The 23,150-nt window shown below is 41.2% G+C and overlaps 65 non-coding genes across 65 annotated transcripts; all 65 read left to right on the top strand.

Annotated features, from left to right (window-relative positions):
- Positions 1 to 195: 195 nt before the first annotated feature.
- On the top strand, positions 196 to 314 carry LOC143704785 (5S ribosomal RNA). Its single transcript, XR_013191727.1, has one exon. It is a non-coding gene; the product is annotated as a 5S ribosomal RNA (ribosomal RNA).
- Positions 315 to 479: 165 nt separating this feature from the next.
- LOC143704784 (5S ribosomal RNA) lies at positions 480 to 598 on the top strand. Its single transcript, XR_013191725.1, has one exon. It is a non-coding gene; the product is annotated as a 5S ribosomal RNA (ribosomal RNA).
- Positions 599 to 760: 162 nt separating this feature from the next.
- Positions 761 to 879, top strand: LOC143704783 (5S ribosomal RNA). The gene has a single exon (XR_013191724.1). It is a non-coding gene; the product is annotated as a 5S ribosomal RNA (ribosomal RNA).
- Positions 880 to 1,242: 363 nt separating this feature from the next.
- Positions 1,243 to 1,361, top strand: LOC143704702 (5S ribosomal RNA). Its single transcript, XR_013191648.1, has one exon. It is a non-coding gene; the product is annotated as a 5S ribosomal RNA (ribosomal RNA).
- Positions 1,362 to 1,733: 372 nt separating this feature from the next.
- On the top strand, positions 1,734 to 1,852 carry LOC143704782 (5S ribosomal RNA). Its single transcript, XR_013191723.1, has one exon. It is a non-coding gene; the product is annotated as a 5S ribosomal RNA (ribosomal RNA).
- Positions 1,853 to 2,014: 162 nt separating this feature from the next.
- On the top strand, positions 2,015 to 2,133 carry LOC143704781 (5S ribosomal RNA). The gene has a single exon (XR_013191722.1). It is a non-coding gene; the product is annotated as a 5S ribosomal RNA (ribosomal RNA).
- Positions 2,134 to 2,295: 162 nt separating this feature from the next.
- LOC143704779 (5S ribosomal RNA) lies at positions 2,296 to 2,414 on the top strand. The gene has a single exon (XR_013191721.1). It is a non-coding gene; the product is annotated as a 5S ribosomal RNA (ribosomal RNA).
- Positions 2,415 to 2,777: 363 nt separating this feature from the next.
- Positions 2,778 to 2,896, top strand: LOC143704701 (5S ribosomal RNA). Its single transcript, XR_013191647.1, has one exon. It is a non-coding gene; the product is annotated as a 5S ribosomal RNA (ribosomal RNA).
- Positions 2,897 to 3,268: 372 nt separating this feature from the next.
- On the top strand, positions 3,269 to 3,387 carry LOC143704778 (5S ribosomal RNA). The gene has a single exon (XR_013191720.1). It is a non-coding gene; the product is annotated as a 5S ribosomal RNA (ribosomal RNA).
- A 162-nt stretch (positions 3,388 to 3,549) lies between these two features.
- Positions 3,550 to 3,668, top strand: LOC143704777 (5S ribosomal RNA). The gene has a single exon (XR_013191719.1). It is a non-coding gene; the product is annotated as a 5S ribosomal RNA (ribosomal RNA).
- Positions 3,669 to 3,830: 162 nt separating this feature from the next.
- LOC143704775 (5S ribosomal RNA) lies at positions 3,831 to 3,949 on the top strand. Its single transcript, XR_013191717.1, has one exon. It is a non-coding gene; the product is annotated as a 5S ribosomal RNA (ribosomal RNA).
- Positions 3,950 to 4,322: 373 nt separating this feature from the next.
- On the top strand, positions 4,323 to 4,441 carry LOC143704774 (5S ribosomal RNA). Its single transcript, XR_013191716.1, has one exon. It is a non-coding gene; the product is annotated as a 5S ribosomal RNA (ribosomal RNA).
- Positions 4,442 to 4,603: 162 nt separating this feature from the next.
- On the top strand, positions 4,604 to 4,722 carry LOC143704773 (5S ribosomal RNA). The gene has a single exon (XR_013191715.1). It is a non-coding gene; the product is annotated as a 5S ribosomal RNA (ribosomal RNA).
- A 162-nt stretch (positions 4,723 to 4,884) lies between these two features.
- Positions 4,885 to 5,003, top strand: LOC143704728 (5S ribosomal RNA). Its single transcript, XR_013191672.1, has one exon. It is a non-coding gene; the product is annotated as a 5S ribosomal RNA (ribosomal RNA).
- Positions 5,004 to 5,164: 161 nt separating this feature from the next.
- On the top strand, positions 5,165 to 5,283 carry LOC143704772 (5S ribosomal RNA). The gene has a single exon (XR_013191714.1). It is a non-coding gene; the product is annotated as a 5S ribosomal RNA (ribosomal RNA).
- Positions 5,284 to 5,655: 372 nt separating this feature from the next.
- Positions 5,656 to 5,774, top strand: LOC143704771 (5S ribosomal RNA). The gene has a single exon (XR_013191713.1). It is a non-coding gene; the product is annotated as a 5S ribosomal RNA (ribosomal RNA).
- A 162-nt stretch (positions 5,775 to 5,936) lies between these two features.
- Positions 5,937 to 6,055, top strand: LOC143704770 (5S ribosomal RNA). The gene has a single exon (XR_013191712.1). It is a non-coding gene; the product is annotated as a 5S ribosomal RNA (ribosomal RNA).
- Positions 6,056 to 6,217: 162 nt separating this feature from the next.
- Positions 6,218 to 6,336, top strand: LOC143704768 (5S ribosomal RNA). Its single transcript, XR_013191711.1, has one exon. It is a non-coding gene; the product is annotated as a 5S ribosomal RNA (ribosomal RNA).
- A 373-nt stretch (positions 6,337 to 6,709) lies between these two features.
- On the top strand, positions 6,710 to 6,828 carry LOC143704767 (5S ribosomal RNA). Its single transcript, XR_013191710.1, has one exon. It is a non-coding gene; the product is annotated as a 5S ribosomal RNA (ribosomal RNA).
- Positions 6,829 to 6,990: 162 nt separating this feature from the next.
- LOC143704766 (5S ribosomal RNA) lies at positions 6,991 to 7,109 on the top strand. Its single transcript, XR_013191709.1, has one exon. It is a non-coding gene; the product is annotated as a 5S ribosomal RNA (ribosomal RNA).
- A 162-nt stretch (positions 7,110 to 7,271) lies between these two features.
- LOC143704727 (5S ribosomal RNA) lies at positions 7,272 to 7,390 on the top strand. The gene has a single exon (XR_013191671.1). It is a non-coding gene; the product is annotated as a 5S ribosomal RNA (ribosomal RNA).
- Positions 7,391 to 7,551: 161 nt separating this feature from the next.
- On the top strand, positions 7,552 to 7,670 carry LOC143704765 (5S ribosomal RNA). The gene has a single exon (XR_013191708.1). It is a non-coding gene; the product is annotated as a 5S ribosomal RNA (ribosomal RNA).
- Positions 7,671 to 8,043: 373 nt separating this feature from the next.
- Positions 8,044 to 8,162, top strand: LOC143704736 (5S ribosomal RNA). Its single transcript, XR_013191680.1, has one exon. It is a non-coding gene; the product is annotated as a 5S ribosomal RNA (ribosomal RNA).
- Positions 8,163 to 8,324: 162 nt separating this feature from the next.
- On the top strand, positions 8,325 to 8,443 carry LOC143704763 (5S ribosomal RNA). Its single transcript, XR_013191706.1, has one exon. It is a non-coding gene; the product is annotated as a 5S ribosomal RNA (ribosomal RNA).
- A 162-nt stretch (positions 8,444 to 8,605) lies between these two features.
- Positions 8,606 to 8,724, top strand: LOC143704762 (5S ribosomal RNA). Its single transcript, XR_013191705.1, has one exon. It is a non-coding gene; the product is annotated as a 5S ribosomal RNA (ribosomal RNA).
- A 161-nt stretch (positions 8,725 to 8,885) lies between these two features.
- LOC143704761 (5S ribosomal RNA) lies at positions 8,886 to 9,004 on the top strand. Its single transcript, XR_013191704.1, has one exon. It is a non-coding gene; the product is annotated as a 5S ribosomal RNA (ribosomal RNA).
- A 161-nt stretch (positions 9,005 to 9,165) lies between these two features.
- LOC143704760 (5S ribosomal RNA) lies at positions 9,166 to 9,284 on the top strand. The gene has a single exon (XR_013191703.1). It is a non-coding gene; the product is annotated as a 5S ribosomal RNA (ribosomal RNA).
- A 372-nt stretch (positions 9,285 to 9,656) lies between these two features.
- On the top strand, positions 9,657 to 9,775 carry LOC143704700 (5S ribosomal RNA). The gene has a single exon (XR_013191646.1). It is a non-coding gene; the product is annotated as a 5S ribosomal RNA (ribosomal RNA).
- A 366-nt stretch (positions 9,776 to 10,141) lies between these two features.
- On the top strand, positions 10,142 to 10,260 carry LOC143704759 (5S ribosomal RNA). Its single transcript, XR_013191702.1, has one exon. It is a non-coding gene; the product is annotated as a 5S ribosomal RNA (ribosomal RNA).
- Positions 10,261 to 10,422: 162 nt separating this feature from the next.
- On the top strand, positions 10,423 to 10,541 carry LOC143704758 (5S ribosomal RNA). Its single transcript, XR_013191701.1, has one exon. It is a non-coding gene; the product is annotated as a 5S ribosomal RNA (ribosomal RNA).
- A 162-nt stretch (positions 10,542 to 10,703) lies between these two features.
- On the top strand, positions 10,704 to 10,822 carry LOC143704757 (5S ribosomal RNA). Its single transcript, XR_013191700.1, has one exon. It is a non-coding gene; the product is annotated as a 5S ribosomal RNA (ribosomal RNA).
- Positions 10,823 to 10,984: 162 nt separating this feature from the next.
- On the top strand, positions 10,985 to 11,103 carry LOC143704756 (5S ribosomal RNA). The gene has a single exon (XR_013191699.1). It is a non-coding gene; the product is annotated as a 5S ribosomal RNA (ribosomal RNA).
- A 363-nt stretch (positions 11,104 to 11,466) lies between these two features.
- Positions 11,467 to 11,585, top strand: LOC143704699 (5S ribosomal RNA). Its single transcript, XR_013191645.1, has one exon. It is a non-coding gene; the product is annotated as a 5S ribosomal RNA (ribosomal RNA).
- Positions 11,586 to 11,957: 372 nt separating this feature from the next.
- Positions 11,958 to 12,076, top strand: LOC143704755 (5S ribosomal RNA). Its single transcript, XR_013191698.1, has one exon. It is a non-coding gene; the product is annotated as a 5S ribosomal RNA (ribosomal RNA).
- Positions 12,077 to 12,238: 162 nt separating this feature from the next.
- On the top strand, positions 12,239 to 12,357 carry LOC143704741 (5S ribosomal RNA). The gene has a single exon (XR_013191685.1). It is a non-coding gene; the product is annotated as a 5S ribosomal RNA (ribosomal RNA).
- A 162-nt stretch (positions 12,358 to 12,519) lies between these two features.
- Positions 12,520 to 12,638, top strand: LOC143704754 (5S ribosomal RNA). The gene has a single exon (XR_013191697.1). It is a non-coding gene; the product is annotated as a 5S ribosomal RNA (ribosomal RNA).
- Positions 12,639 to 13,001: 363 nt separating this feature from the next.
- Positions 13,002 to 13,120, top strand: LOC143704697 (5S ribosomal RNA). Its single transcript, XR_013191643.1, has one exon. It is a non-coding gene; the product is annotated as a 5S ribosomal RNA (ribosomal RNA).
- Positions 13,121 to 13,492: 372 nt separating this feature from the next.
- On the top strand, positions 13,493 to 13,611 carry LOC143704751 (5S ribosomal RNA). The gene has a single exon (XR_013191695.1). It is a non-coding gene; the product is annotated as a 5S ribosomal RNA (ribosomal RNA).
- Positions 13,612 to 13,773: 162 nt separating this feature from the next.
- Positions 13,774 to 13,892, top strand: LOC143704750 (5S ribosomal RNA). Its single transcript, XR_013191694.1, has one exon. It is a non-coding gene; the product is annotated as a 5S ribosomal RNA (ribosomal RNA).
- Positions 13,893 to 14,054: 162 nt separating this feature from the next.
- Positions 14,055 to 14,173, top strand: LOC143704749 (5S ribosomal RNA). Its single transcript, XR_013191693.1, has one exon. It is a non-coding gene; the product is annotated as a 5S ribosomal RNA (ribosomal RNA).
- A 373-nt stretch (positions 14,174 to 14,546) lies between these two features.
- On the top strand, positions 14,547 to 14,665 carry LOC143704748 (5S ribosomal RNA). Its single transcript, XR_013191692.1, has one exon. It is a non-coding gene; the product is annotated as a 5S ribosomal RNA (ribosomal RNA).
- A 162-nt stretch (positions 14,666 to 14,827) lies between these two features.
- On the top strand, positions 14,828 to 14,946 carry LOC143704747 (5S ribosomal RNA). The gene has a single exon (XR_013191691.1). It is a non-coding gene; the product is annotated as a 5S ribosomal RNA (ribosomal RNA).
- A 162-nt stretch (positions 14,947 to 15,108) lies between these two features.
- On the top strand, positions 15,109 to 15,227 carry LOC143704726 (5S ribosomal RNA). The gene has a single exon (XR_013191670.1). It is a non-coding gene; the product is annotated as a 5S ribosomal RNA (ribosomal RNA).
- Positions 15,228 to 15,389: 162 nt separating this feature from the next.
- On the top strand, positions 15,390 to 15,508 carry LOC143704746 (5S ribosomal RNA). The gene has a single exon (XR_013191690.1). It is a non-coding gene; the product is annotated as a 5S ribosomal RNA (ribosomal RNA).
- A 373-nt stretch (positions 15,509 to 15,881) lies between these two features.
- On the top strand, positions 15,882 to 16,000 carry LOC143704735 (5S ribosomal RNA). The gene has a single exon (XR_013191679.1). It is a non-coding gene; the product is annotated as a 5S ribosomal RNA (ribosomal RNA).
- Positions 16,001 to 16,162: 162 nt separating this feature from the next.
- Positions 16,163 to 16,281, top strand: LOC143704745 (5S ribosomal RNA). Its single transcript, XR_013191689.1, has one exon. It is a non-coding gene; the product is annotated as a 5S ribosomal RNA (ribosomal RNA).
- Positions 16,282 to 16,443: 162 nt separating this feature from the next.
- LOC143704744 (5S ribosomal RNA) lies at positions 16,444 to 16,562 on the top strand. The gene has a single exon (XR_013191688.1). It is a non-coding gene; the product is annotated as a 5S ribosomal RNA (ribosomal RNA).
- Positions 16,563 to 16,723: 161 nt separating this feature from the next.
- Positions 16,724 to 16,842, top strand: LOC143704743 (5S ribosomal RNA). The gene has a single exon (XR_013191687.1). It is a non-coding gene; the product is annotated as a 5S ribosomal RNA (ribosomal RNA).
- Positions 16,843 to 17,003: 161 nt separating this feature from the next.
- Positions 17,004 to 17,122, top strand: LOC143704742 (5S ribosomal RNA). The gene has a single exon (XR_013191686.1). It is a non-coding gene; the product is annotated as a 5S ribosomal RNA (ribosomal RNA).
- Positions 17,123 to 17,494: 372 nt separating this feature from the next.
- Positions 17,495 to 17,613, top strand: LOC143704696 (5S ribosomal RNA). Its single transcript, XR_013191642.1, has one exon. It is a non-coding gene; the product is annotated as a 5S ribosomal RNA (ribosomal RNA).
- A 374-nt stretch (positions 17,614 to 17,987) lies between these two features.
- LOC143704733 (5S ribosomal RNA) lies at positions 17,988 to 18,106 on the top strand. The gene has a single exon (XR_013191677.1). It is a non-coding gene; the product is annotated as a 5S ribosomal RNA (ribosomal RNA).
- A 162-nt stretch (positions 18,107 to 18,268) lies between these two features.
- On the top strand, positions 18,269 to 18,387 carry LOC143704721 (5S ribosomal RNA). Its single transcript, XR_013191666.1, has one exon. It is a non-coding gene; the product is annotated as a 5S ribosomal RNA (ribosomal RNA).
- Positions 18,388 to 18,549: 162 nt separating this feature from the next.
- On the top strand, positions 18,550 to 18,668 carry LOC143704710 (5S ribosomal RNA). Its single transcript, XR_013191655.1, has one exon. It is a non-coding gene; the product is annotated as a 5S ribosomal RNA (ribosomal RNA).
- A 161-nt stretch (positions 18,669 to 18,829) lies between these two features.
- Positions 18,830 to 18,948, top strand: LOC143704698 (5S ribosomal RNA). The gene has a single exon (XR_013191644.1). It is a non-coding gene; the product is annotated as a 5S ribosomal RNA (ribosomal RNA).
- Positions 18,949 to 19,320: 372 nt separating this feature from the next.
- On the top strand, positions 19,321 to 19,439 carry LOC143704695 (5S ribosomal RNA). The gene has a single exon (XR_013191641.1). It is a non-coding gene; the product is annotated as a 5S ribosomal RNA (ribosomal RNA).
- A 373-nt stretch (positions 19,440 to 19,812) lies between these two features.
- Positions 19,813 to 19,931, top strand: LOC143704686 (5S ribosomal RNA). The gene has a single exon (XR_013191633.1). It is a non-coding gene; the product is annotated as a 5S ribosomal RNA (ribosomal RNA).
- A 162-nt stretch (positions 19,932 to 20,093) lies between these two features.
- Positions 20,094 to 20,212, top strand: LOC143704675 (5S ribosomal RNA). The gene has a single exon (XR_013191622.1). It is a non-coding gene; the product is annotated as a 5S ribosomal RNA (ribosomal RNA).
- Positions 20,213 to 20,374: 162 nt separating this feature from the next.
- On the top strand, positions 20,375 to 20,493 carry LOC143704663 (5S ribosomal RNA). The gene has a single exon (XR_013191611.1). It is a non-coding gene; the product is annotated as a 5S ribosomal RNA (ribosomal RNA).
- Positions 20,494 to 20,654: 161 nt separating this feature from the next.
- On the top strand, positions 20,655 to 20,773 carry LOC143704651 (5S ribosomal RNA). The gene has a single exon (XR_013191600.1). It is a non-coding gene; the product is annotated as a 5S ribosomal RNA (ribosomal RNA).
- Positions 20,774 to 21,145: 372 nt separating this feature from the next.
- Positions 21,146 to 21,264, top strand: LOC143704694 (5S ribosomal RNA). Its single transcript, XR_013191640.1, has one exon. It is a non-coding gene; the product is annotated as a 5S ribosomal RNA (ribosomal RNA).
- A 373-nt stretch (positions 21,265 to 21,637) lies between these two features.
- LOC143704639 (5S ribosomal RNA) lies at positions 21,638 to 21,756 on the top strand. The gene has a single exon (XR_013191589.1). It is a non-coding gene; the product is annotated as a 5S ribosomal RNA (ribosomal RNA).
- A 162-nt stretch (positions 21,757 to 21,918) lies between these two features.
- On the top strand, positions 21,919 to 22,037 carry LOC143704679 (5S ribosomal RNA). The gene has a single exon (XR_013191626.1). It is a non-coding gene; the product is annotated as a 5S ribosomal RNA (ribosomal RNA).
- Positions 22,038 to 22,199: 162 nt separating this feature from the next.
- On the top strand, positions 22,200 to 22,318 carry LOC143704628 (5S ribosomal RNA). Its single transcript, XR_013191578.1, has one exon. It is a non-coding gene; the product is annotated as a 5S ribosomal RNA (ribosomal RNA).
- A 162-nt stretch (positions 22,319 to 22,480) lies between these two features.
- On the top strand, positions 22,481 to 22,599 carry LOC143704615 (5S ribosomal RNA). The gene has a single exon (XR_013191566.1). It is a non-coding gene; the product is annotated as a 5S ribosomal RNA (ribosomal RNA).
- A 363-nt stretch (positions 22,600 to 22,962) lies between these two features.
- Positions 22,963 to 23,081, top strand: LOC143704603 (5S ribosomal RNA). The gene has a single exon (XR_013191555.1). It is a non-coding gene; the product is annotated as a 5S ribosomal RNA (ribosomal RNA).
- The last annotated feature ends 69 nt before the right edge of the window (positions 23,082 to 23,150 follow it).

Below are 23,150 nucleotides of genomic sequence, written 5' to 3'. Positions count from 1 at the left end.
GCATGGGAATACTAGGTGTTGTAAGCTTTTTTAAGAAAAAAAAAAAAGAGTCCCTGAGCTTCTTCAAAAAGCCTTAAAAAGTCTCTGAGATTCTTCAGAAAGCAAGAAAGAGCTTGAGTTTTTTCAAAAGTTGTTCTTAGTTTTCTTCACTAATGGTCTAACCTTTTAAATAGCCCAATTTTGGCAGCAGTTTTAGCTTACGGCCATACCACCTTGGGCACGCCCGATCTCGTCTGATCTCGGAAGCTAAGCAGGGTCGGGCCTGGTTAGTACTTGGATGGGAGACCGCCTGGGAATACCAGGTGCTGTAAGCTTTTAAAAAAAAAAAAAAGAGTCCCTGAGCTTCTTCAAAAAGCCTTAAAAAGTCTCTGAGATTCTTCAGAAAGCATGAAAGAGTTTGAGTTTTTTCAAAAGTTGTTCTTAGTTTTCTTCACTAATGGTCTAACCTTTTAAATAGCCCAATTTTGGCAGCAGTATTCGCTTACGGCCATACCACCTTGGGCACGCCCGATCTCGTCTGATCTCGGAAGCTAAGCAGGGTCGGGCCTGGTTAGTACTTGGATGGGAGACCGCCTGGGAATACCAGGTGCTGTAAGCTTTTAAAAAAAAAAAAAAGAGTCCCTGAGCTTCAAAAAGCCTTAAAAAGTCTCTGAGATTCTTCAGAAAGCATGAAAGAGTTAAAGTTTTTTCAAAAGTTCTTCTTAGTCTTCTTCACTAATGGTCTAACCTTTTAAATAGCCCAATTTTGGCAGCAGTATTCGCTTACGGCCATACCACCTTGGGCACGCCCGATCTCGTCTGATCTCGGAAGCTAAGCAGGGTCGGGCCTGGTTAGTACTTGGATGGGAGACCGCCTGGGAATACCAGGTGCTGTAAGCTTTTAAAAAAAAAAAAAAGAGTCCCTGAGCTTCAAAAAGCCTTAAAAAGTCTCTGAGATTCTTCAGAAAGCATGAAAGAGTTTGAGTTTTTTCAAAAGTTCTTCTTAGTCTTCTTCACTAATGGTCTAAGCTTTTAAATAAGGCCTGGTTAGTACTTGGATGGGAGGCCGCATGGGAATACTAGGTGTTGTAAGCTTTTTTAAGAAAAAAAAAAAAGAGTCCCTGAGCTTCTTCAAAAAGCCTTAAAAAGTCTCTGAGATTCTTCAGAAAGCATGAAAGAGCTTGAGTTTTTTCAAAAGTTGTTCTTAGTTTTCTTCACTAATGGTCTAACCTTTTAAATAGCCCAATTTTGGCAGCAGTTTTAGCTTACGGCCATACCACCTTGGGCACGCCTGATCTCGTCTGATCTCGGAAGCTAAGCAGGGTCGGGCCTGGTTAGTACTTGGATGGGAGACCGCCTGGGAATACCAGGTGCTGTAAGCTTTTAAAAAAAAAAAAAAAAAAAAAAAGAGTGCCTGAGCTTCAAAAAGCCTTAAAAAGTCTCTGAGATTCTTCAGAAAGCATGAAAGAGTTTGAGTTTTTTCAAAAGTTCTTCTTAGTCTTCTTCACTAATGGTCTAAGCTTTTAAATAAGGCCTGGTTAGTACTTGGATGGGAGGCCGCATGGGAATACTAGGTGTTGTAAGCTTTTTTAAGAAAAAAAAAAAAGAGTCCCTGAGCTTCTTCAAAAAGCCTTAAAAAGTCTCTGAGATTCTTCAGAAAGCATGAAAGAGCTTGAGTTTTTTCAAAAGTTGTTCTTAGTTTTCTTCACTAATGGTCTAACCTTTTAAATAGCCCAATTTTGGCAGCAGTTTTAGCTTACGGCCATACCACCTTGGGCACGCCCGATCTCGTCTGATCTCGGAAGCTAAGCAGGGTCGGGCCTGGTTAGTACTTGGATGGGAGACCGCCTGGGAATACCAGGTGCTGTAAGCTTTTAAAAAAAAAAAAAAGAGTGCCTGAGCTTCAAAAAGCCTTAAAAAGTCTCTGAGATTCTTCAGAAAGCATGAAAGAGTTTGAGTTTTTTCAAAAGTTGTTCTTAGTTTTCTTCACTAATGGTCTAACCTTTTAAATAGCCCAATTTTGGCAGCAGTATTCGCTTACGGCCATACCACCTTGGGCACGCCCGATCTCGTCTGATCTCGGAAGCTAAGCAGGGTCGGGCCTGGTTAGTACTTGGATGGGAGACCGCCTGGGAATACCAGGTGCTGTAAGCTTTTAAAAAAAAAAAAAAGAGTCCCTGAGCTTCAAAAAGCCTTAAAAAGTCTCTGAGATTCTTCAGAAAGCATGAAAGAGTTAAAGTTTTTTCAAAAGTTCTTCTTAGTCTTCTTCACTAATGGTCTAACCTTTTAAATAGCCCAATTTTGGCAGCAGTATTCGCTTACGGCCATACCACCTTGGGCACGCCCGATCTCGTCTGATCTCGGAAGCTAAGCAGGGTCGGGCCTGGTTAGTACTTGGATGGGAGACCGCCTGGGAATACCAGGTGCTGTAAGCTTTTAAAAAAAAAAAAAAGAGTCCCTGAGCTTCAAAAAGCCTTAAAAAGTCTCTGAGATTCTTCAGAAAGCATGAAAGAGTTTGAGTTTTTTCAAAAGTTCTTCTTAGTCTTCTTCACTAATGGTCTAAGCTTTTAAATAAGGCCTGGTTAGTACTTGGATGGGAGGCCGCATGGGAATACTAGGTGTTGTAAGCTTTTTTAAGAAAAAAAAAAAAGAGTCCCTGAGCTTCTTCAAAAAGCCTTAAAAAGTCTCTGAGATTCTTCAGAAAGCATGAAAGAGCTTGAGTTTTTTCAAAAGTTGTTCTTAGTTTTCTTCACTAATGGTCTAACCTTTTAAATAGCCCAATTTTGGCAGCAGTTTTAGCTTACGGCCATACCACCTTGGGCACGCCTGATCTCGTCTGATCTCGGAAGCTAAGCAGGGTCGGGCCTGGTTAGTACTTGGATGGGAGACCGCCTGGGAATACCAGGTGCTGTAAGCTTTTAAAAAAAAAAAAAAAAAAAAAAAGAGTGCCTGAGCTTCAAAAAGCCTTAAAAAGTCTCTGAGATTCTTCAGAAAGCATGAAAGAGTTTGAGTTTTTTCAAAAGTTCTTCTTAGTCTTCTTCACTAATGGTCTAAGCTTTTAAATAAGGCCTGGTTAGTACTTGGATGGGAGGCCGCATGGGAATACTAGGTGTTGTAAGCTTTTTTAAGAAAAAAAAAAAAGAGTCCCTGAGCTTCTTCAAAAAGCCTTAAAAAGTCTCTGAGATTCTTCAGAAAGCATGAAAGAGCTTGAGTTTTTTCAAAAGTTGTTCTTAGTTTTCTTCACTAATGGTCTAACCTTTTAAATAGCCCAATTTTGGCAGCAGTTTTAGCTTACGGCCATACCACCTTGGGCACGCCCGATCTCGTCTGATCTCGGAAGCTAAGCAGGGTCGGGCCTGGTTAGTACTTGGATGGGAGACCGCCTGGGAATACCAGGTGCTGTAAGCTTTTAAAAAAAAAAAAAAGAGTGCCTGAGCTTCAAAAAGCCTTAAAAAGTCTCTGAGATTCTTCAGAAAGCATGAAAGAGTTTGAGTTTTTTCAAAAGTTGTTCTTAGTTTTCTTCACTAATGGTCTAACCTTTTAAATAGCCCAATTTTGGCAGCAGTATTCGCTTACGGCCATACCACCTTGGGCACGCCCGATCTCGTCTGATCTCGGAAGCTAAGCAGGGTCGGGCCTGGTTAGTACTTGGATGGGAGACCGCCTGGGAATACCAGGTGCTGTAAGCTTTTAAAAAAAAAAAAAAGAGTCCCTGAGCTTCAAAAAGCCTTAAAAAGTCTCTGAGATTCTTCAGAAAGCATGAAAGAGTTAAAGTTTTTTCAAAAGTTCTTCTTAGTCTTCTTCACTAATGGTCTAACCTTTTAAATAGCCCAATTTTGGCTGCAGTATTCGCTTACGGCCATACCACCTTGGGCACGCCCGATCTCGTCTGATCTCGGAAGCTAAGCAGGGTCGGGCCTGGTTAGTACTTGGATGGGAGACCGCCTGGGAATACCAGGTGCTGTAAGCTTTTAAAAAAAAAAAAAAAAAAAAAAAAGAGTGCCTGAGCTTCAAAAAGCCTTAAAAAGTCTCTGAGATTCTTCAGAAAGCATGAAAGAGTTTGAGTTTTTTCAAAAGTTCTTCTTAGTCTTCTTCACTAATGGTCTAAGCTTTTAAATAAGGCCTGGTTAGTACTTGGATGGGAGGGCGCATGGGAATACTAGGTGTTGTAAGCTTTTTTAAGAAAAAAAAAAAAGAGTCCCTGAGCTTCTTCAAAAAGCCTTAAAAAGTCTCTGAGATTCTTCAGAAAGCAAGAAAGAGCTTGAGTTTTTTCAAAAGTTGTTCTTAGTTTTCTTCACTAATGGTCTAACCTTTTAAATAGCCCAATTTTGGCAGCAGTTTTAGCTTACGGCCATACCACCTTGGGCACGCCCGATCTCGTCTGATCTCGGAAGCTAAGCAGGGTCGGGCCTGGTTAGTACTTGGATGGGAGACCGCCTGGGAATACCAGGTGCTGTAAGCTTTTAAAAAAAAAAAAAAGAGTCCCTGAGCTTCAAAAAGCCTTAAAAAGTCTCTGAGATTCTTCAGAAAGCATGAAAGAGTTTGAGTTTTTTCAAAAGTTGTTCTTAGTTTTCTTCACTAATGGTCTAACCTTTTAAATAGCCCAATTTTGGCAGCAGTTTTCGCTTACGGCCATACCACCTTGGGCACGCCCGATCTCGTCTGATCTCGGAAGCTAAGCAGGGTCGGGCCTGGTTAGTACTTGGATGGGAGACCGCCTGGGAATACCAGGTGCTGTAAGCTTTTAAAAAAAAAAAAAAGAGTCCCTGAGCTTCAAAAAGCCTTAAAAAGTCTCTGAGATTCTTCAGAAAGCAAGAAAGAGCTTGAGTTTTTTCAAAAGTTGTTCTTAGTTTTCTTCACTAATGGTCTAACCTTTTAAATAGCCCAATTTTGGCAGCAGTTTTAGCTTACGTCCATACCACCTTGGGCACGCCCGATCTCGTCTGATCTCGGAAGCTAAGCAGGGTCGGGCCTGGTTAGTACTTGGATGGGAGACCGCCTGGGAATACCAGGTGCTGTAAGCTTTTAAAAAAAAAAAAAGAGTGCCTGAGCTTCAAAAAGCCTTAAAAAGTCTCTGAGATTCTTCAGAAAGCATGAAAGAGTTTGAGTTTTTTCAAAAGTTGTTCTTAGTTTTCTTCACTAATGGTCTAACCTTTTAAATAGCCCAATTTTGGCAGCAGTATTCGCTTACGGCCATACCACCTTGGGCACGCCCGATCTCGTCTGATCTCGGAAGCTAAGCAGGGTCGGGCCTGGTTAGTACTTGGATGGGAGACCGCCTGGGAATACCAGGTGCTGTAAGCTTTTAAAAAAAAAAAAAAAAAAAAAAAGAGTGCCTGAGCTTCAAAAAGCCTTAAAAAGTCTCTGAGATTCTTCAGAAAGCATGAAAGAGTTTGAGTTTTTTCAAAAGTTCTTCTTAGTCTTCTTCACTAATGGTCTAAGCTTTTAAATAAGGCCTGGTTAGTACTTGGATGGGAGGCCGCATGGGAATACTAGGTGTTGTAAGCTTTTTTAAGAAAAAAAAAAAAGAGTCCCTGAGCTTCTTCAAAAAGCCTTAAAAAGTCTCTGAGATTCTTCAGAAAGCATGAAAGAGCTTGAGTTTTTTCAAAAGTTGTTCTTAGTTTTCTTCACTAATGGTCTAACCTTTTAAATAGCCCAATTTTGGCAGCAGTTTTAGCTTACGGCCATACCACCTTGGGCACGCCCGATCTCGTCTGATCTCGGAAGCTAAGCAGGGTCGGGCCTGGTTAGTACTTGGATGGGAGACCGCCTGGGAATACCAGGTGCTGTAAGCTTTTAAAAAAAAAAAAAAGAGTGCCTGAGCTTCAAAAAGCCTTAAAAAGTCTCTGAGATTCTTCAGAAAGCATGAAAGAGTTTGAGTTTTTTCAAAAGTTGTTCTTAGTTTTCTTCACTAATGGTCTAACCTTTTAAATAGCCCAATTTTGGCAGCAGTATTCGCTTACGGCCATACCACCTTGGGCACGCCCGATCTCGTCTGATCTCGGAAGCTAAGCAGGGTCGGGCCTGGTTAGTACTTGGATGGGAGACCGCCTGGGAATACCAGGTGCTGTAAGCTTTTAAAAAAAAAAAAAAGAGTCCCTGAGCTTCAAAAAGCCTTAAAAAGTCTCTGAGATTCTTCAGAAAGCATGAAAGAGTTAAAGTTTTTTCAAAAGTTCTTCTTAGTCTTCTTCACTAATGGTCTAACCTTTTAAATAGCCCAATTTTGGCTGCAGTATTCGCTTACGGCCATACCACCTTGGGCACGCCCGATCTCGTCTGATCTCGGAAGCTAAGCAGGGTCGGGCCTGGTTAGTACTTGGATGGGAGACCGCCTGGGAATACCAGGTGCTGTAAGCTTTTAAAAAAAAAAAAAAAAAAAAAAAAGAGTGCCTGAGCTTCAAAAAGCCTTAAAAAGTCTCTGAGATTCTTCAGAAAGCATGAAAGAGTTTGAGTTTTTTCAAAAGTTCTTCTTAGTCTTCTTCACTAATGGTCTAAGCTTTTAAATAAGGCCTGGTTAGTACTTGGATGGGAGGGCGCATGGGAATACTAGGTGTTGTAAGCTTTTTTAAGAAAAAAAAAAAAGAGTCCCTGAGCTTCTTCAAAAAGCCTTAAAAAGTCTCTGAGATTCTTCAGAAAGCAAGAAAGAGCTTGAGTTTTTTCAAAAGTTGTTCTTAGTTTTCTTCACTAATGGTCTAACCTTTTAAATAGCCCAATTTTGGCAGCAGTTTTAGCTTACGGCCATACCACCTTGGGCACGCCCGATCTCGTCTGATCTCGGAAGCTAAGCAGGGTCGGGCCTGGTTAGTACTTGGATGGGAGACCGCCTGGGAATACCAGGTGCTGTAAGCTTTTAAAAAAAAAAAAAAGAGTCCCTGAGCTTCAAAAAGCCTTAAAAAGTCTCTGAGATTCTTCAGAAAGCATGAAAGAGTTTGAGTTTTTTCAAAAGTTGTTCTTAGTTTTCTTCACTAATGGTCTAACCTTTTAAATAGCCCAATTTTGGCAGCAGTTTTCGCTTACGGCCATACCACCTTGGGCACGCCCGATCTCGTCTGATCTCGGAAGCTAAGCAGGGTCGGGCCTGGTTAGTACTTGGATGGGAGACCGCCTGGGAATACCAGGTGCTGTAAGCTTTTAAAAAAAAAAAAAAGAGTCCCTGAGCTTCAAAAAGCCTTAAAAAGTCTCTGAGATTCTTCAGAAAGCAAGAAAGAGCTTGAGTTTTTTCAAAAGTTGTTCTTAGTTTTCTTCACTAATGGTCTAACCTTTTAAATAGCCCAATTTTGGCAGCAGTTTTAGCTTACGTCCATACCACCTTGGGCACGCCCGATCTCGTCTGATCTCGGAAGCTAAGCAGGGTCGGGCCTGGTTAGTACTTGGATGGGAGACCGCCTGGGAATACCAGGTGCTGTAAGCTTTTAAAAAAAAAAAAAGAGTGCCTGAGCTTCAAAAAGCCTTAAAAAGTCTCTGAGATTCTTCAGAAAGCATGAAAGAGTTTGAGTTTTTTCAAAAGTTGTTCTTAGTTTTCTTCACTAATGGTCTAACCTTTTAAATAGCCCAATTTTGGCAGCAGTATTCGCTTACGGCCATACCACCTTGGGCACGCCCGATCTCGTCTGATCTCGGAAGCTAAGCAGGGTCGGGCCTGGTTAGTACTTGGATGGGAGACCGCCTGGGAATACCAGGTGCTGTAAGCTTTTAAAAAAAAAAAAAAAAAAAAAAAAGAGTGCCTGAGCTTCAAAAAGCCTTAAAAAGTCTCTGAGATTCTTCAGAAAGCATGAAAGAGTTTGAGTTTTTTCAAAAGTTCTTCTTAGTCTTCTTCACTAATGGTCTAAGCTTTTAAATAAGGCCTGGTTAGTACTTGGATGGGAGGGCGCATGGGAATACTAGGTGTTGTAAGCTTTTTTAAGAAAAAAAAAAAAGAGTCCCTGAGCTTCTTCAAAAAGCCTTAAAAAGTCTCTGAGATTCTTCAGAAAGCAAGAAAGAGCTTGAGTTTTTTCAAAAGTTGTTCTTAGTTTTCTTCACTAATGGTCTAACCTTTTAAATAGCCCAATTTTGGCAGCAGTTTTAGCTTACGGCCATACCACCTTGGGCACGCCCGATCTCGTCTGATCTCGGAATCTAAGCAGGGTCGGGCCTGGTTAGTACTTGGATGGGAGACCGCCTGGGAATACCAGGTGCTGTAAGCTTTTAAAAAAAAAAAAAAGAGTCCCTGAGCTTCAAAAAGCCTTAAAAAGTCTCTGAGATTCTTCAGAAAGCATGAAAGAGTTTGAGTTTTTTCAAAAGTTGTTCTTAGTTTTCTTCACTAATGGTCTAACCTTTTAAATAGCCCAATTTTGGCAGCAGTTTTCGCTTACGGCCATACCACCTTGGGCACGCCCGATCTCGTCTGATCTCGGAAGCTAAGCAGGGTCGGGCCTGGTTAGTACTTGGATGGGAGACCGCCTGGGAATACCAGGTGCTGTAAGCTTTTAAAAAAAAAAAAAAGAGTCCCTGAGCTTCAAAAAGCCTTAAAAAGTCTCTGAGATTCTTCAGAAAGCATGAAAGAGTTTGAGTTTTTTCAAAAGTTGTTCTTAGTTTTCTTCACTAATGGTCTAACCTTTTAAATAGCCCAATTTTGGCAGCAGTATTCGCTTACGGCCATACCACCTTGGGCACGCCCGATCTCGTCTGATCTCGGAAGCTAAGCAGGGTCGGGCCTGGTTAGTACTTGGATGGGAGACCGCCTGGGAATACCAGGTGCTGTAAGCTTTTAAAAAAAAAAAAAGAGTCCCTGAGCTTCAAAAAGCCTTAAAAAGTCTCTGAGATTCTTCAGAAAGCATGAAAGAGTTTGAGTTTTTTCAAAAGTTCTTCTTAGTCTTCTTCACTAATGGTCTAACCTTTTAAATAGCCCAATTTTGGCAGCAGTATTCGCTTACGGCCATACCACCTTGGGCACGCCCGATCTCGTCTGATCTCGGAAGCTAAGCAGGGTCGGGCCTGGTTAGTACTTGGATGGGAGACCGCCTGGGAATACCAGGTGCTGTAAGCTTTTAAAAAAAAAAAAAGAGTCCCTGAGCTTCAAAAAGCCTTAAAAAGTCTCTGAGATTCTTCAGAAAGCATGAAAGAGTTTGAGTTTTTTCAAAAGTTGTTCTTAGTTTTCTTCACTAATGGTCTAACCTTTTAAATAGCCCAATTTTGGCAGCAGTTTTCGCTTACGGCCATACCACCTTGGGCACGCCCGATCTCGTCTGATCTCGGAAGCTAAGCAGGGTCGGGCCTGGTTAGTACTTGGATGGGAGACCGCCTGGGAATACCAGGTGCTGTAAGCTTTTAAAAAAAAAAAAAAAAAAAAAAAGAGTGCCTGAGCTTCAAAAAGCCTTAAAAAGTCTCTGAGATTCTTCAGAAAGCATGAAAGAGTTTGAGTTTTTTCAAAAGTTCTTCTTAGTCTTCTTCACTAATGGTCTAAGCTTTTAAATAAGGCCTGGTTAGTACTTGGATGGGAGGCCGCATGGGAATACTAGGTGTTGTAAGCTTTTTTAAGAAAAAAAAAAAAGAGTCCCTGAGCTTCTTCAAAAAGCCTTAAAAAGTCTCTGAGATTCTTCAGAAAGCATGAAAGAGCTTGAGTTTTTTCAAAAGTTGTTCTTAGTTTTCTTCACTAATGGTCTAACCTTTTAAATAGCCCAATTTTGGCAGCAGTTTTAGCTTACGGCCATACCACCTTGGGCACGCCTGATCTCGTCTGATCTCGGAAGCTAAGCAGGGTCGGGCCTGGTTAGTACTTGGATGGGAGACCGCCTGGGAATACCAGGTGCTGTAAGCTTTTAAAAAAAAAAAAAAAAAGAGTGCCTGAGCTTCAAAAAGCCTTAAAAAGTCTCTGAGATTCTTCAGAAAGCATGAAAGAGTTTGAGTTTTTTCAAAAGTTCTTCTTAGTCTTCTTCACTAATGGTCTAAGCTTTTAAATAAGGCCTGGTTAGTACTTGGATGGGAGGGCGCATGGGAATACTAGGTGTTGTAAGCTTTTTTAAGAAAAAAAAAAAAGAGTCCCTGAGCTTCTTCAAAAAGCCTTAAAAAGTCTCTGAGATTCTTCAGAAAGCAAGAAAGAGCTTGAGTTTTTTCAAAAGTTGTTCTTAGTTTTCTTCACTAATGGTCTAACCTTTTAAATAGCCCAATTTTGGCAGCAGTTTTAGCTTACGGCCATACCACCTTGGGCACGCCCGATCTCGTCTGATCTCGGAAGCTAAGCAGGGTCGGGCCTGGTTAGTACTTGGATGGGAGACCGCCTGGGAATACCAGGTGCTGTAAGCTTTTAAAAAAAAAAAAAAGAGTCCCTGAGCTTCAAAAAGCCTTAAAAAGTCTCTGAGATTCTTCAGAAAGCATGAAAGAGTTTGAGTTTTTTCAAAAGTTGTTCTTAGTTTTCTTCACTAATGGTCTAACCTTTTAAATAGCCCAATTTTGGCAGCAGTTTTCGCTTACGGCCATACCACCTTGGGCACGCCCGATCTCGTCTGATCTCGGAAGCTAAGCAGGGTCGGGCCTGGTTAGTACTTGGATGGGAGACCGCCTGGGAATACCAGGTGCTGTAAGCTTTTAAAAAAAAAAAAAAGAGTCCCTGAGCTTCAAAAAGCCTTAAAAAGTCTCTGAGATTCTTCAGAAAGCAAGAAAGAGCTTGAGTTTTTTCAAAAGTTGTTCTTAGTTTTCTTCACTAATGGTCTAACCTTTTAAATAGCCCAATTTTGGCAGCAGTTTTAGCTTACGGCCATACCACCTTGGGCACGCCCGATCTCGTCTGATCTCGGAAGCTAAGCAGGGTCGGGCCTGGTTAGTACTTGGATGGGAGACCGCCTGGGAATACCAGGTGCTGTAAGCTTTTAAAAAAAAAAAAAAGAGTGCCTGAGCTTCAAAAAGCCTTAAAAAGTCTCTGAGATTCTTCAGAAAGCATGAAAGAGTTTGAGTTTTTTCAAAAGTTGTTCTTAGTTTTCTTCACTAATGGTCTAACCTTTTAAATAGCCCAATTTTGGCAGCAGTATTCGCTTACGGCCATACCACCTTGGGCACGCCCGATCTCGTCTGATCTCGGAAGCTAAGCAGGGTCGGGCCTGGTTAGTACTTGGATGGGAGACCGCCTGGGAATACCAGGTGCTGTAAGCTTTTAAAAAAAAAAAAAAGAGTCCCTGAGCTTCAAAAAGCCTTAAAAAGTCTCTGAGATTCTTCAGAAAGCATGAAAGAGTTTGAGTTTTTTCAAAAGTTCTTCTTAGTCTTCTTCACTAATGGTCTAAGCTTTTAAATAAGGCCTGGTTAGTACTTGGATGGGAGGCCGCATGGGAATACTAGGTGTTGTAAGCTTTTTTAAGAAAAAAAAAAAAGAGTCCCTGAGCTTCTTCAAAAAGCCTTAAAAAGTCTCTGAGATTCTTCAGAAAGCATGAAAGAGCTTGAGTTTTTTCAAAAGTTGTTCTTAGTTTTCTTCACTAATGGTCTAACCTTTTAAATAGCCCAATTTTGGCAGCAGTTTTAGCTTACGGCCATACCACCTTGGGCACGCCTGATCTCGTCTGATCTCGGAAGCTAAGCAGGGTCGGGCCTGGTTAGTACTTGGATGGGAGACCGCCTGGGAATACCAGGTGCTGTAAGCTTTTAAAAAAAAAAAAAAAAAAAAAAAGAGTGCCTGAGCTTCAAAAAGCCTTAAAAAGTCTCTGAGATTCTTCAGAAAGCATGAAAGAGTTTGAGTTTTTTCAAAAGTTCTTCTTAGTCTTCTTCACTAATGGTCTAAGCTTTTAAATAAGGCCTGGTTAGTACTTGGATGGGAGGCCGCATGGGAATACTAGGTGTTGTAAGCTTTTTTAAGAAAAAAAAAAAAGAGTCCCTGAGCTTCTTCAAAAAGCCTTAAAAAGTCTCTGAGATTCTTCAGAAAGCATGAAAGAGCTTGAGTTTTTTCAAAAGTTGTTCTTAGTTTTCTTCACTAATGGTCTAACCTTTTAAATAGCCCAATTTTGGCAGCAGTTTTAGCTTACGGCCATACCACCTTGGGCACGCCCGATCTCGTCTGATCTCGGAAGCTAAGCAGGGTCGGGCCTGGTTAGTACTTGGATGGGAGACCGCCTGGGAATACCAGGTGCTGTAAGCTTTTAAAAAAAAAAAAAAGAGTGCCTGAGCTTCAAAAAGCCTTAAAAAGTCTCTGAGATTCTTCAGAAAGCATGAAAGAGTTTGAGTTTTTTCAAAAGTTGTTCTTAGTTTTCTTCACTAATGGTCTAACCTTTTAAATAGCCCAATTTTGGCAGCAGTATTCGCTTACGGCCATACCACCTTGGGCACGCCCGATCTTGTCTGATCTCGGAAGCTAAGCAGTGTCGGGCCTGGTTAGTACTTGGATGGGAGACCGCCTGGGAATACCAGGTGCTGTAAGCTTTTAAAAAAAAAAAAAAGAGTCCCTGAGCTTCAAAAAGCCTTAAAAAGTCTCTGAGATTCTTCAGAAAGCATGAAAGAGTTAAAGTTTTTTCAAAAGTTCTTCTTAGTCTTCTTCACTAATGGTCTAACCTTTTAAATAGCCCAATTTTGGCAGCAGTATTCGCTTACGGCCATACCACCTTGGGCACGCCCGATCTCGTCTGATCTCGGAAGCTAAGCAGGGTCGGGCCTGGTTAGTACTTGGATGGGAGACCGCCTGGGAATACCAGGTGCTGTAAGCTTTTAAAAAAAAAAAAAAGAGTCCCTGAGCTTCAAAAAGCCTTAAAAAGTCTCTGAGATTCTTCAGAAAGCATGAAAGAGTTTGAGTTTTTTCAAAAGTTCTTCTTAGTCTTCTTCACTAATGGTCTAAGCTTTTAAATAAGGCCTGGTTAGTACTTGGATGGGAGGCCGCATGGGAATACTAGGTGTTGTAAGCTTTTTTAAGAAAAAAAAAAAAGAGTCCCTGAGCTTCTTCAAAAAGCCTTAAAAAGTCTCTGAGATTCTTCAGAAAGCATGAAAGAGCTTGAGTTTTTTCAAAAGTTGTTCTTAGTTTTCTTCACTAATGGTCTAACCTTTTAAATAGCCCAATTTTGGCAGCAGTTTTAGCTTACGGCCATACCACCTTGGGCACGCCTGATCTCGTCTGATCTCGGAAGCTAAGCAGGGTCGGGCCTGGTTAGTACTTGGATGGGAGACCGCCTGGGAATACCAGGTGCTGTAAGCTTTTAAAAAAAAAAAAAAAAAAAAAAAGAGTGCCTGAGCTTCAAAAAGCCTTAAAAAGTCTCTGAGATTCTTCAGAAAGCATGAAAGAGTTTGAGTTTTTTCAAAAGTTCTTCTTAGTCTTCTTCACTAATGGTCTAAGCTTTTAAATAAGGCCTGGTTAGTACTTGGATGGGAGGCCGCATGGGAATACTAGGTGTTGTAAGCTTTTTTAAGAAAAAAAAAAAAGAGTCCCTGAGCTTCTTCAAAAAGCCTTAAAAAGTCTCTGAGATTCTTCAGAAAGCATGAAAGAGCTTGAGTTTTTTCAAAAGTTGTTCTTAGTTTTCTTCACTAATGGTCTAACCTTTTAAATAGCCCAATTTTGGCAGCAGTTTTAGCTTACGGCCATACCACCTTGGGCACGCCCGATCTCGTCTGATCTCGGAAGCTAAGCAGGGTCGGGCCTGGTTAGTACTTGGATGGGAGACCGCCTGGGAATACCAGGTGCTGTAAGCTTTTAAAAAAAAAAAAAAGAGTGCCTGAGCTTCAAAAAGCCTTAAAAAGTCTCTGAGATTCTTCAGAAAGCATGAAAGAGTTTGAGTTTTTTCAAAAGTTGTTCTTAGTTTTCTTCACTAATGGTCTAACCTTTTAAATAGCCCAATTTTGGCAGCAGTATTCGCTTACGGCCATACCACCTTGGGCACGCCCGATCTCGTCTGATCTCGGAAGCTAAGCAGGGTCGGGCCTGGTTAGTACTTGGATGGGAGACCGCCTGGGAATACCAGGTGCTGTAAGCTTTTAAAAAAAAAAAAAAGAGTCCCTGAGCTTCAAAAAGCCTTAAAAAGTCTCTGAGATTCTTCAGAAAGCATGAAAGAGTTAAAGTTTTTTCAAAAGTTCTTCTTAGTCTTCTTCACTAATGGTCTAACCTTTTAAATAGCCCAATTTTGGCAGCAGTATTCGCTTACGGCCATACCACCTTGGGCACGCCCGATCTCGTCTGATCTCGGAAGCTAAGCAGGGTCGGGCCTGGTTAGTACTTGGATGGGAGACCGCCTGGGAATACCAGGTGCTGTAAGCTTTTAAAAAAAAAAAAAAAAAAAAAAAAGAGTGCCTGAGCTTCAAAAAGCCTTAAAAAGTCTCTGAGATTCTTCAGAAAGCATGAAAGAGTTTGAGTTTTTTCAAAAGTTCTTCTTAGTCTTCTTCACTAATGGTCTAAGCTTTTAAATAAGGCCTGGTTAGTACTTGGATGGGAGGGCGCATGGGAATACTAGGTGTTGTAAGCTTTTTTAAGAAAAAAAAAAAAGAGTCCCTGAGCTTCTTCAAAAAGCCTTAAAAAGTCTCTGAGATTCTTCAGAAAGCAAGAAAGAGCTTGAGTTTTTTCAAAAGTTGTTCTTAGTTTTCTTCACTAATGGTCTAACCTTTTAAATAGCCCAATTTTGGCAGCAGTTTTAGCTTACGGCCATACCACCTTGGGCACGCCCGATCTCGTCTGATCTCGGAAGCTAAGCAGGGTCGGGCCTGGTTAGTACTTGGATGGGAGACCGCCTGGGAATACCAGGTGCTGTAAGCTTTTAAAAAAAAAAAAAAGAGTCCCTGAGCTTCAAAAAGCCTTAAAAAGTCTCTGAGATTCTTCAGAAAGCATGAAAGAGTTTGAGTTTTTTCAAAAGTTGTTCTTAGTTTTCTTCACTAATGGTCTAACCTTTTAAATAGCCCAATTTTGGCAGCAGTTTTCGCTTACGGCCATACCACCTTGGGCACGCCCGATCTCGTCTGATCTCGGAAGCTAAGCAGGGTCGGGCCTGGTTAGTACTTGGATGGGAGACCGCCTGGGAATACCAGGTGCTGTAAGCTTTTAAAAAAAAAAAAAAGAGTCCCTGAGCTTCAAAAAGCCTTAAAAAGTCTCTGAGATTCTTCAGAAAGCAAGAAAGAGCTTGAGTTTTTTCAAAAGTTGTTCTTAGTTTTCTTCACTAATGGTCTAACCTTTTAAATAGCCCAATTTTGGCAGCAGTTTTAGCTTACGTCCATACCACCTTGGGCACGCCCGATCTCGTCTGATCTCGGAAGCTAAGCAGGGTCGGGCCTGGTTAGTACTTGGATGGGAGACCGCCTGGGAATACCAGGTGCTGTAAGCTTTTAAAAAAAAAAAAAAGAGTGCCTGAGCTTCAAAAAGCCTTAAAAAGTCTCTGAGATTCTTCAGAAAGCATGAAAGAGTTTGAGTTTTTTCAAAAGTTGTTCTTAGTTTTCTTCACTAATGGTCTAACCTTTTAAATAGCCCAATTTTGGCAGCAGTATTCGCTTACGGCCATACCACCTTGGGCACGCCCGATCTCGTCTGATCTCGGAAGCTAAGCAGGGTCGGGCCTGGTTAGTACTTGGATGGGAGACCGCCTGGGAATACCAGGTGCTGTAAGCTTTTAAAAAAAAAAAAAAAAAAAAAAAAGAGTGCCTGAGCTTCAAAAAGCCTTAAAAAGTCTCTGAGATTCTTCAGAAAGCATGAAAGAGTTTGAGTTTTTTCAAAAGTTCTTCTTAGTCTTCTTCACTAATGGTCTAAGCTTTTAAATAAGGCCTGGTTAGTACTTGGATGGGAGGGCGCATGGGAATACTAGGTGTTGTAAGCTTTTTTAAGAAAAAAAAAAAAGAGTCCCTGAGCTTCTTCAAAAAGCCTTAAAAAGTCTCTGAGATTCTTCAGAAAGCAAGAAAGAGCTTGAGTTTTTTCAAAAGTTGTTCTTAGTTTTCTTCACTAATGGTCTAACCTTTTAAATAGCCCAATTTTGGCAGCAGTTTTAGCTTACGGCCATACCACCTTGGGCACGCCCGATCTCGTCTGATCTCGGAATCTAAGCAGGGTCGGGCCTGGTTAGTACTTGGATGGGAGACCGCCTGGGAATACCAGGTGCTGTAAGCTTTTAAAAAAAAAAAAAAGAGTCCCTGAGCTTCAAAAAGCCTTAAAAAGTCTCTGAGATTCTTCAGAAAGCATGAAAGAGTTTGAGTTTTTTCAAAAGTTGTTCTTAGTTTTCTTCACTAATGGTCTAACCTTTTAAATAGCCCAATTTTGGCAGCAGTTTTCGCTTACGGCCATACCACCTTGGGCACGCCCGATCTCGTCTGATCTCGGAAGCTAAGCAGGGTCGGGCCTGGTTAGTACTTGGATGGGAGACCGCCTGGGAATACCAGGTGCTGTAAGCTTTTAAAAAAAAAAAAAAGAGTCCCTGAGCTTCAAAAAGCCTTAAAAAGTCTCTGAGATTCTTCAGAAAGCATGAAAGAGTTTGAGTTTTTTCAAAAGTTGTTCTTAGTTTTCTTCACTAATGGTCTAACCTTTTAAATAGCCCAATTTTGGCAGCAGTATTCGCTTACGGCCATACCACCTTGGGCACGCCCGATCTCGTCTGATCTCGGAAGCTAAGCAGGGTCGGGCCTGGTTAGTACTTGGATGGGAGACCGCCTGGGAATACCAGGTGCTGTAAGCTTTTAAAAAAAAAAAAAGAGTCCCTGAGCTTCAAAAAGCCTTAAAAAGTCTCTGAGATTCTTCAGAAAGCATGAAAGAGTTTGAGTTTTTTCAAAAGTTCTTCTTAGTCTTCTTCACTAATGGTCTAACCTTTTAAATAGCCCAATTTTGGCAGCAGTATTCGCTTACGGCCATACCACCTTGGGCACGCCCGATCTCGTCTGATCTCGGAAGCTAAGCAGGGTCGGGCCTGGTTAGTACTTGGATGGGAGACCGCCTGGGAATACCAGGTGCTGTAAGCTTTTAAAAAAAAAAAAAGAGTCCCTGAGCTTCAAAAAGCCTTAAAAAGTCTCTGAGATTCTTCAGAAAGCATGAAAGAGTTTGAGTTTTTTCAAAAGTTGTTCTTAGTTTTCTTCACTAATGGTCTAACCTTTTAAATAGCCCAATTTTGGCAGCAGTTTTCGCTTACGGCCATACCACCTTGGGCACGCCCGATCTCGTCTGATCTCGGAAGCTAAGCAGGGTCGGGCCTGGTTAGTACTTGGATGGGAGACCGCCTGGGAATACCAGGTGCTGTAAGCTTTTAAAAAAAAAAAAAAAAAAAAAAAGAGTGCCTGAGCTTCAAAAAGCCTTAAAAAGTCTCTGAGATTCTTCAGAAAGCATGAAAGAGTTTGAGTTTTTTCAAAAGTTCTTCTTAGTCTTCTTCACTAATGGTCTAAGCTTTTAAATAAGGCCTGGTTAGTACTTGGATGGGAGGCCGCATGGGAATACTAGGTGTTGTAAGCTTTTTTAAGAAAAAAAAAAAAGAGTCCCTGAGCTTCTTCAAAAAGCCTTAAAAAGTCTCTGAGATTCTTCAGAAAGCATGAAAGAGCTTGAGTTTTTTCAAAAGTTGTTCTTAGTTTTCTTCACTAATGGTCTAACCTTTTAAATAGCCCAATTTTGGCAGCAGTTTTAGCTTACGGCCATACCACCTTGGGCACGCCTGATCTCGTCTGATCTCGGAAGCTAAGCAGGGTCGGGCCTGGTTAGTACTTGGATGGGAGACCGCCTGGGAATACCAGGTGCTGTAAGCTTTTAAAAAAAAAAAAAAAAAAAAAAAAAGAGTGCCTGAGCTTCAAAAAGCCTTAAAAAGTCTCTGAGATTCTTCAGAAAGCATGAAAGAGTTTGAGTTTTTTCAAAAGTTCTTCTTAGTCTTCTTCACTAATGGTCTAAGCTTTTAAATAAGGCCTGGTTAGTACTTGGATGGGAGGGCGCATGGGAATACTAGGTGTTGTAAGCTTTTTTAAGAAAAAAAAAAAAGAGTCCCTGAGCTTCTTCAAAAAGCCTTAAAAAGTCTCTGAGATTCTTCAGAAAGCAAGAAAGAGCTTGAGTTTTTTCAAAAGTTGTTCTTAGTTTTCTTCACTAATGGTCTAACCTTTTAAATAGCCCAATTTTGGCAGCAGTTTTAGCTTACGGCCATACCACCTTGGGCACGCCCGATCTCGTCTGATCTCGGAAGCTAAGCAGGGTCGGGCCTGGTTAGTACTTGGATGGGAGACCGCCTGGGAATACCAGGTGCTGTAAGCTTTTAAAAAAAAAAAAAAGAGTCCCTGAGCTTCAAAAAGCCTTAAAAAGTCTCTGAGATTCTTCAGAAAGCATGAAAGAGTTTGAGTTTTTTCAAAAGTTGTTCTTAGTTTTCTTCACTAATGGTCTAACCTTTTAAATAGCCCAATTTTGGCAGCAGTTTTCGCTTACGGCCATACCACCTTGGGCACGCCCGATCTCGTCTGATCTCGGAAGCTAAGCAGGGTCGGGCCTGGTTAGTACTTGGATGGGAGACCGCCTGGGAATACCAGGTGCTGTAAGCTTTTAAAAAAAAAAAAAAGAGTCCCTGAGCTTCAAAAAGCCTTAAAAAGTCTCTGAGATTCTTCAGAAAGCAAGAAAGAGCTTGAGTTTTTTCAAAAGTTGTTCTTAGTTTTCTTCACTAATGGTCTAACCTTTTAAATAGCCCAATTTTGGCAGCAGTATTCGCTTACGGCCATACCACCTTGGGCACGCCCGATCTCGTCTGATCTCGGAAGCTAAGCAGGGTCGGGCCTGGTTAGTACTTGGATGGGAGACCGCCTGGGAATACCAGGTGCTGTAAGCTTTTAAAAAAAAAAAAAGAGTCCCTGAGCTTCAAAAAGCCTTAAAAAGTCTCTGAGATTCTTCAGAAAGCATGAAAGAGTTTGAGTTTTTTCAAAAGTTGTTCTTAGTTTTCTTCACTAATGGTCTAACCTTTTAAATAGCCCAATTTTGGCAGCAGTTTTCGCTTACGGCCATACCACCTTGGGCACGCCCGATCTCGTCTGATCTCGGAAGCTAAGCAGGGTCGGGCCTGGTTAGTACTTGGATGGGAGACCGCCTGGGAATACCAGGTGCTGTAAGCTTTTAAAAAAAAAAAAAAAAAAAAAAAGAGTGCCTGAGCTTCAAAAAGCCTTAAAAAGTCTCTGAGATTCTTCAGAAAGCATGAAAGAGTTTGAGTTTTTTCAAAAGTTCTTCTTAGTCTTCTTCACTAATGGTCTAAGCTTTTAAATAAGGCCTGGTTAGTACTTGGATGGGAGGCCGCATGGGAATACTAGGTGTTGTAAGCTTTTTTAAGAAAAAAAAAAAAGAGTCCCTGAGCTTCTTCAAAAAGCCTTAAAAAGTCTCTGAGATTCTTCAGAAAGCATGAAAGAGCTTGAGTTTTTTCAAAAGTTGTTCTTAGTTTTCTTCACTAATGGTCTAACCTTTTAAATAGCCCAATTTTGGCAGCAGTTTTAGCTTACGGCCATACCACCTTGGGCACGCCTGATCTCGTCTGATCTCGGAAGCTAAGCAGGGTCGGGCCTGGTTAGTACTTGGATGGGAGACCGCCTGGGAATACCAGGTGCTGTAAGCTTTTAAAAAAAAAAAAAAAAAAAAAAAAGAGTGCCTGAGCTTCAAAAAGCCTTAAAAAGTCTCTGAGATTCTTCAGAAAGCATGAAAGAGTTTGAGTTTTTTCAAAAGTTCTTCTTAGTCTTCTTCACTAATGGTCTAAGCTTTTAAATAAGGCCTGGTTAGTACTTGGATGGGAGGGCGCATGGGAATACTAGGTGTTGTAAGCTTTTTTAAGAAAAAAAAAAAAGAGTCCCTGAGCTTCTTCAAAAAGCCTTAAAAAGTCTCTGAGATTCTTCAGAAAGCAAGAAAGAGCTTGAGTTTTTTCAAAAGTTGTTCTTAGTTTTCTTCACTAATGGTCTAACCTTTTAAATAGCCCAATTTTGGCAGCAGTTTTAGCTTACGGCCATACCACCTTGGGCACGCCCGATCTCGTCTGATCTCGGAAGCTAAGCAGGGTCGGGCCTGGTTAGTACTTGGATGGGAGACCGCCTGGGAATACCAGGTGCTGTAAGCTTTTAAAAAAAAAAAAAAGAGTGCCTGAGCTTCAAAAAGCCTTAAAAAGTCTCTGAGATTCTTCAGAAAGCATGAAAGAGTTTGAGTTTTTTCAAAAGTTGTTCTTAGTTTTCTTCACTAATGGTCTAACCTTTTAAATAGCCCAATTTTGGCAGCAGTTTTCGCTTACGGCCATACCACCTTGGGCACGCCCGATCTCGTCTGATCTCGGAAGCTAAGCAGGGTCGGGCCTGGTTAGTACTTGGATGGGAGACCGCCTGGGAATACCAGGTGCTGTAAGCTTTTAAAAAAAAAAAAAAGAGTCCCTGAGCTTCAAAAAGCCTTAAAAAGTCTCTGAGATTCTTCAGAAAGCAAGAAAGAGCTTGAGTTTTTTCAAAAGTTGTTCTTAGTTTTCTTCACTAATGGTCTAACCTTTTAAATAGCCCAATTTTGGCAGCAGTATTCGCTTACGGCCATACCACCTTGGGCACGCCCGATCTCGTCTGATCTCGGAAGCTAAGCAGGGTCGGGCCTGGTTAGTACTTGGATGGGAGACCGCCTGGGAATACCAGGTGCTGTAAGCTTTTAAAAAAAAAAAAAGAGTCCCTGAGCTTCAAAAAGCCTTAAAAAGTCTCTGAGATTCTTCAGAAAGCATGAAAGAGTTTGAGTTTTTTCAAAAGTTGTTCTTAGTTTTCTTCACTAATGGTCTAACCTTTTAAATAGCCCAATTTTGGCAGCAGTTTTCGCTTACGGCCATACCACCTTGGGCACGCCCGATCTCGTCTGATCTCGGAAGCTAAGCAGGGTCGGGCCTGGTTAGTACTTGGATGGGAGACCGCCTGGGAATACCAGGTGCTGTAAGCTTTTAAAAAAAAAAAAAAAAAAAAAAAGAGTGCCTGAGCTTCAAAAAGCCTTAAAAAGTCTCTGAGATTCTTCAGAAAGCATGAAAGAGTTTGAGTTTTTTCAAAAGTTCTTCTTAGTCTTCTTCACTAATGGTCTAAGCTTTTAAATAAGGCCTGGTTAGTACTTGGATGGGAGGCCGCATGGGAATACTAGGTGTTGTAAGCTTTTTTAAGAAAAAAAAAAAAGAGTCCCTGAGCTTCTTCAAAAAGCCTTAAAAAGTCTCTGAGATTCTTCAGAAAGCATGAAAGAGCTTGAGTTTTTTCAAAAGTTGTTCTTAGTTTTCTTCACTAATGGTCTAACCTTTTAAATAGCCCAATTTTGGCAGCAGTTTTAGCTTACGGCCATACCACCTTGGGCACGCCTGATCTCGTCTGATCTCGGAAGCTAAGCAGGGTCGGGCCTGGTTAGTACTTGGATGGGAGACCGCCTGGGAATACCAGGTGCTGTAAGCTTTTAAAAAAAAAAAAAAAAAAAAAAAAGAGTGCCTGAGCTTCAAAAAGCCTTAAAAAGTCTCTGAGATTCTTCAGAAAGCATGAAAGAGTTTGAGTTTTTTCAAAAGTTCTTCTTAGTCTTCTTCACTAATGGTCTAAGCTTTTAAATAAGGCCTGGTTAGTACTTGGATGGGAGGGCGCATGGGAATACTAGGTGTTGTAAGCTTTTTTAAGAAAAAAAAAAAAGAGTCCCTGAGCTTCTTCAAAAAGCCTTAAAAAGTCTCTGAGATTCTTCAGAAAGCAAGAAAGAGCTTGAGTTTTTTCAAAAGTTGTTCTTAGTTTTCTTCACTAATGGTCTAACCTTTTAAATAGCCCAATTTTGGCAGCAGTTTTAGCTTACGGCCATACCACCTTGGGCACGCCCGATCTCGTCTGATCTCGGAAGCTAAGCAGGGTCGGGCCTGGTTAGTACTTGGATGGGAGACCGCCTGGGAATACCAGGTGCTGTAAGCTTTTAAAAAAAAAAAAAAGAGTCCCTGAGCTTCAAAAAGCCTTAAAAAGTCTCTGAGATTCTTCAGAAAGCATGAAAGAGTTTGAGTTTTTTCAAAAGTTGTTCTTAGTTTTCTTCACTAATGGTCTAACCTTTTAAATAGCCCAATTTTGGCAGCAGTTTTCGCTTACGGCCATACCACCTTGGGCACGCCCGATCTCGTCTGATCTCGGAAGCTAAGCAGGGTCGGGCCTGGTTAGTACTTGGATGGGAGACCGCTTGGGAATACCAGGTGCTGTAAGCTTTTAAAAAAAAAAAAAAGAGTCCCTGAGCTTCAAAAAGCCTTAAAAAGTCTCTGAGATTCTTCAGAAAGCAAGAAAGAGCTTGAGTTTTTTCAAAAGTTGTTCTTAGTTTTCTTCACTAATGGTCTAACCTTTTAAATAGCCCAATTTTGGCAGCAGTTTTAGCTTACGGCCATACCACCTTGGGCACGCCCGATCTCGTCTGATCTCGGAAGCTAAGCAGGGTCGGGCCTGGTTAGTACTTGGATGGGAGACCGCCTGGGAATACCAGGTGCTGTAAGCTTTTAAAAAAAAAAAAAAGAGTGCCTGAGCTTCAAAAAGCCTTAAAAAGTCTCTGAGATTCTTCAGAAAGCATGAAAGAGTTTGAGTTTTTTCAAAAGTTGTTCTTAGTTTTCTTCACTAATGGTCTAACCTTTTAAATAGCCCAATTTTGGCAGCAGTATTCGCTTACGGCCATACCACCTTGGGCACGCCCGATCTCGTCTGATCTCGGAAGCTAAGCAGGGTCGGGCCTGGTTAGTACTTGGATGGGAGACCGCCTGGGAATACCAGGTGCTGTAAGCTTTTAAAAAAAAAAAAAAGAGTCCCTGAGCTTCAAAAAGCCTTAAAAAGTCTCTGAGATTCTTCAGAAAGCATGAAAGAGTTTGAGTTTTTTCAAAAGTTCTTCTTAGTCTTCTTCACTAATGGTCTAAGCTTTTAAATAAGGCCTGGTTAGTACTTGGATGGGAGGCCGCATGGGAATACTAGGTGTTGTAAGCTTTTTTAAGAAAAAAAAAAAAGAGTCCCTGAGCTTCTTCAAAAAGCCTTAAAAAGTCTCTGAGATTCTTCAGAAAGCATGAAAGAGCTTGAGTTTTTTCAAAAGTTGTTCTTAGTTTTCTTCACTAATGGTCTAACCTTTTAAATAGCCCAATTTTGGCAGCAGTTTTAGCTTACGGCCATACCACCTTGGGCACGCCCGATCTCGTCTGATCTCGGAAGCTAAGCAGGGTCGGGCCTGGTTAGTACTTGGATGGGAGACCGCCTGGGAATACCAGGTGCTGTAAGCTTTTAAAAAAAAAAAAAAAAAAAAAAAGAGTGCCTGAGCTTCAAAAAGCCTTAAAAAGTCTCTGAGATTC

Source organism: Siphateles boraxobius, unplaced genomic scaffold, assembly GCF_051911475.1.
Source record: "Siphateles boraxobius isolate OS27281-9 unplaced genomic scaffold, OSU_SipBor_1 390, whole genome shotgun sequence".
NCBI lineage: Eukaryota > Metazoa > Chordata > Actinopteri > Cypriniformes > Leuciscidae > Siphateles > Siphateles boraxobius.
This window is presented reverse-complemented; position numbering and strand designations above follow the sequence as displayed.